Source organism: Neovison vison, chromosome 7 (genome assembly GCF_020171115.1).
Source record: "Neovison vison isolate M4711 chromosome 7, ASM_NN_V1, whole genome shotgun sequence".
Lineage (NCBI taxonomy): Eukaryota > Metazoa > Chordata > Mammalia > Carnivora > Mustelidae > Neogale > Neogale vison.
The window spans coordinates 155,192,066-155,198,065 of NC_058097.1; positions in this window are offsets into that span (position 1 = coordinate 155,192,066).

Below are 6,000 nucleotides of genomic sequence, written 5' to 3' on the forward strand. Positions count from 1 at the left end.
AACAGGATCCAACAGCACATTAAAAAGATTATTCACCATTATCAGGTGGGATTCATCCCTGGGCTACAAGGTTGGTTCAACATTCGCAAATCAATCAATGTGATAAAACAAATTAATATGAGAAGAGAGAAGAACCACATGGTCCTCTCAATTGATGCAGAAAAAGCATTTGACAAAATCCAACATCCGTTCCTGATTAAAACGCTTCAAAGTATAGGGATAGAGGGAACATTCCTGAACCTCATCAAATCTATCTATGAAAGACCCACAGCAAATATCATCCTCAATGGGAAGAAGCTTGCAGCCTTCCCATTGAGATCAGGAACAAGACAAGGATGCCCACTTTCACCTCTCTTGTTCAACATAGTATTAGAAGTCCTAGCAACAGCAATCAGACAACAGAGAGAAATAGAAGGTATCCAAATTGGTAATGAAGAAGTCAAATTCTCTCTCTTCACAGATGACATGATTCGTTATATGGAAAACCCAAAAGACTCCACCCCCTAACTACTAGAACTCATACAGCAATTCAGCAACGTGGCAGGATACAAAGTCAATGTGCAGAAATCAGTGGCTTTCTTATACACTAACAATGAAAATACAGAAAGGGAAATTAGAGAATCGATTCCATTTACTATAGCACCAAGAACCATAAGATACTTGGGAAGAAACCTAACTAAAGAGGTAAAGGATCTGTACTTGTGGAATTACAGAGCACTCATGAAAGAAACTGAAGAAGACACAAATAGATGGAAGACGATTCCATGCTCTTGGATCGGAAGAATAAACATTGTTAAAATGTCTATACTGCCTAGAGCAATCTATACTTTTAATGCCATTCCGATCACGACTCCACTGGCATTCTTCAAAGAGCTGGAGCAAATAATCCTAAAATTTGTATGGAATCAGAAGAGACCCCGAATCACTAAGGAAATGTTGAAAAACAAAAAGAAAGCTGGTGGAATCACCTTACCTGGTTTCAAGCTTTATCACAAAGCTGTGATCACCAAGACAGCATGGTATTGGCATAAAAACAGACACATAGACCAGTGGAACAGAGTAGAGAGCCCTGATATGGACCCTCAGCTCTATGGTCAATTAATTTTTGACAAAACAGGAAAAAATATACAGTGGAAAAAAGACAGTCTCTTCAATAATGATGGTGGGAAAACTCGACAGCTCTATGTAGAAGAATGAAACTCGACCATTCTCTTACACCGTACACAAAGGTCAACTCAAAATGGATAAAAGACCTCAACATGAGACAGGAATCCATCAGAATCCTAGAGGAGAACATAGGCAGTAATCTCTTTGATTTCAGCCACAGCAACTTCTTTCAAGTTGTGTCTCCAAAGGCAAAGGAAACAAAAGTAAAAATAAACTTTTGGGACTTCATCAAAATCAAAAGCTTCTGCACAGCAAAGGATACAGTCAAAAAAACAAAGAGGCAACCCATGGAATGGGAGAAGATATTTGCAAATGACAGTACAGAGAAAGATTGATATCCAGGATCCAGAATGAACTCCTCAAACTCAACACACACAAAACAGGCAATCACATCAAGAAATGGGCAGAAGATATGAACAGACACTTCTCCAATGAAGACATACAAATGGCTCTCAGACACATGAAAAAATGTTCATCATCATTATCCCTCAGGGAGATTCAATTTAAAACCACATTGAGGAATACCCATCTTTTGTAGCAACATGGACGGGACTGGAAGAGATTATGCTGAGTGAAATAAGTCAAGCAGAGAGAGTCAATTATCATATGGTTTCACTTATTTGTGGAGCATAACAAATAGCATGGAGGACAAGGGGCGTTAGAGAGGAGTAGGGAATTTGGGTAAATTGGAAGGGGAGGTGAACCATGAGAGACTATGGACTCTGAAAAACAGTCTGAGGGGTTTGAAGTGGCGGGGGGGTGGGAGGTTGGGGTACCAGGTGGTGGGTATTATAGAGGGCACGGCTTGCATGGAGCACTGGGTGTGGTGAAAAAATAATGAATACTGTTTTTCTGAAAATAAATAAATTGGAAAAAAAACCACATTGAGATATCACCTTACAACAGTTATAATGGCCAAAATTAATGAAACAGTAAACAACATGTGTTGGATAGGATGTGGAGTTAGGGGAACCCTCTTCCACTGTTGCTGTGAATGCAAGTTGGTGCAGCCTCTTTGGAGAACAGTGTGGAGATTCCTCAAGAAATTAACAATAGAGCTTCCCTATGACCCTGCAATTGCACTCCTCGGTATTTACCCCAAAGACACAGATGTCGTGAAAAGAAGGGCCATCTGTAACCCAATGTTTATAGCAGCAATGGCCAAGGTTGCCAAACTATGGAAAGAACCAAGATGCCCTTCAAAGGACAAATGGATAAGGAAGATGCGGTCCATATACACTATGGAGTATTATGCCTCCATCAGAAAGGACGAATATCCAACTTTTGTAGCAACATGGACGGGACTGGAAGAGATTATGCTGAGTGAAATAAGTCAAGCAGAGAGAGTCAATTATCATATGGTTTCACTTATTTGTGGAGCATAACAAATAGCATGGAAGACAAGGGATGTTAGAGAGGAGAAGGGAGTTGGGGTAAATTGGAAGCGTAGGTGAATCACTAGAGACTATGAAATGTGAAAATCAATCTGAGGGTTTTGAAGGGGTGGGGAGTAGGAGGTTGGGGTACCAGGTGGTGGGTATTATATAGGGCATGGCTTGCATGGAGCACTGGGTGTGGTGAAAAAATAATGAATACTGTTTTTCTGAAAATAAATAAATTAAAAAAAAAAGATACTATGTAGATATTGTGAAATACAATTATAGATAATTGTTACTATTTATTATTATTTAAAATTTTTTTATTTAAATTTTTAAAAATTTTTAAAATTCTTTTATTTTTCAGCATAACAGTATCATTATTATTATTTTTTTCACCACACCCAGTCCTCCATGCAATCCGTGCTCTCTATAATACCCACCACCCGGTACCCCAACCTCCCACCGCCTGCCCCTTCAAAACCCTCAGATTGTTTTTCAGAGTCCATAGTCTCTCATGGTTCACCTCCCCTTCGAATTTCCCCCAACTCCCTTCTCCTCTGTAACTCCCCATGTCCTCCACTCTATTTCTTATGCTCCGCAAATAAGTGAAACTATATGATAACTGACTCTCTCTGCTTGACTTATTTCACTCAGCATAATCTCTTCCAGTCCCGTCCATGTTGCTACAAAAGTTGGGTATTCATCCTTTCTGATGGAGGCATAATACTCCATAGTGTAAATGCACCACATCTTTCTTATCCATTCATCCGTTGAAGGGCATCTTGGTTCTTTCCACAGTTTGGCGACCGTGGCTGCTATAAACATTGGGGTACACATGGCCCTTCTTTTCACTAAATCTGAATCGTTGGTTTAAATACCCAGTAGTACAATGGCAGGGTCATAGGAAAGTTGTATTTTTAATTTCTTGAGGAATCTCCACACTGTTCTCCAAATCGGCTGCACCAACTTGCATTCCCACCAACAGTGTAAGAGGGTTCCCCTTTCTCCACATCTGCTCCAACACATGTTGTTATATTAGTTTTGTGTATAAGAATAGTGATTCTACAATTTTATACTATATTCAGTACTCACCACAATAAATATAGTCACCATCCATTACCATACAATGTTACTAAAATATTATTGATTATGTCTCTAATGCTATACTTTCCATCTTCCTGACTTGTTTATTTTACAAAGCAAAGTTTGTACCTCTTAATTTCCTTCACTTATGTTCCCATCCCTCAACTCCCTTCTCCTCTGGCAACCATCAAATTTGTTTTCTGTATTTATGGGTCTATTTTTTAGTTTGTTTGTTCATCTGTTTTTCTTTTTAAATTCCAGAAACAAGTGAAATCATGCAGTATTTGCCTTTCTCTGTCTGACATATTTCACTTAACACAGTACTCTCTAGGTCCATCCATTTTGTTGGAAATGACAAGATATCATGCTTTTTTATGGCATATATACATGCCAAATCATTTGTATCCATTCATCTATGGATGGACACTTGGGTTGCTTCCATTATCTTAGTTCTTATAAATAATGTTTTAGTAAACAATGGAACATACATGTCTTTCCAAGTTAGTGTTTTCATTTATTTGGGTAAATACCCCTACTGGAATTACTGGATCACATGCTATTTCTATTTTTAGTTTTTTGAGAAAACTCCATATTGTTTTCCATAGTGGTTGCACCCATTTACATTCCCACCAATAGTGTATGAGGATTCCCTTTTCTCCACATCCTCACGAATACTTGTTATTTATTATTGTCTTGATACTAGTGATTCTGCTTAGTGTGAGGTGATATCTTTTTGTGGTTTTGAATTGCATTTCCCTGATAATTTGTGATATTGAACATCTTTTCATGTGTCTGTTGGCTCTGTCTTCTTTGGAAAAATGTCAGGCAATGCTGGAATTATCACAATCCTTGGTTTCAAGATATACTGCAAAATCATAGTAACATGAGCAGTATAACTTGGCCCAAAAATAGACATACAGGTCAATGAAACAGTATAGAGAGCCCAGAAATAAACTCACCTGATTAATCTATAACAAAATAGGCATGAACGTACAATGGGGGAAAAGACGGTCTTTTCATTTAATGGTGCTAGGAAAACTAGACAGCTAGATGCAAAAGAATGAAACCAGACCACTTTCTTACACTGAACACAGAAATATACTCAAATGGATTAGGAACCTAAATGTGAGACCTGACCACAAAACTCCTAGAAGAAATATAAGCCTTAGAAATATACTTATGGATATGTCTCCTCAGGGAAGGGAAACAAAAGCAAAAATAATCTACTGGGATTACACCAAAATAAAAAGCTTCTTTACCATGTCAGAAACCATCAACAAAACAAAAGGCAGCCTAGTGAATGGGAGAAGATTACTGCAAATGATATATTCAACAGGGGGGTTAATATCAAAAAATATATAAAGAACTGATACGGCTCAATACCAAAAAAGAAAAAACACACAACCAAACAATCCTCTGATTAAAAAATGGACTGAGGACCTGAAAAGACAGTTTTTCATATATATTTTAGTTGGGATTTGAGAGGAGCTGTAGTGGACACTTCCATTCATATTTAGGAAACATTGATTGGGTACCAATCCCATACAGTTACTCTGCTAGAAGCTTGAAATGTGATTGGGAACAAAATAGGCCTAGTTCCTGCCCTTCTGGACTTATATGTTAGTGTAGGACGCTACCAGATTAACCCAGAGATCAGAAGGAAAAAGAAATTATTCATGTTAATAAGGAACAGACAAAGCTTAGAAGGAGGAATATGGGAATTTAGTGAGTTTAAAACAAACTGAGTAACACGATATAATAAATACTATTGGATTTTACAAAGAGGACTGGCGATCTTGAGACAAAGTATGTCAGTTCAGCTCAGGTACGGTACTTGGCAGGAGGTGATGTAAATGTGCTGAGGAATATAATGAAGAAGTGAAGTGTGCCACAAAGTGTGCCATGAAGTGAAGTCTTAGCCATAAAAACACCCAAACTTAGTGGAGTAGGATCTCTTTCCTTTCAGATTACCCAGAATGGAAAGGATTTTTGTCAGCCTGGGTATCACCTATTGGAAATGTTGACTAGCTTCACCAATGGAAACACTCTGGGTCTCCACATGATCCCATACAGGAGAACAGTTAAGGACAACTCCCTAAAGAAGAAATATGCACTAAACTGTTAATAAGTGAGAAATACAATTTTATTGGGTTGTGCCATTATTATTTCTGGGTTCTCTGATTAGGTTATGATACTATTATTTCTGGGTTCTGTAATATAGCAAGTGGCAAGTGTTATCTTCACATATAATGAATGAGCAGTTGAGATTCGAAGAAGACCCAGTTATTATAAATGCTTTTTGAAAAAGTTTATGGCAAATGTGGAGGGGATTTTGAGATACAGTCCATAAAGGAAAGAAAAGCCAAATTGT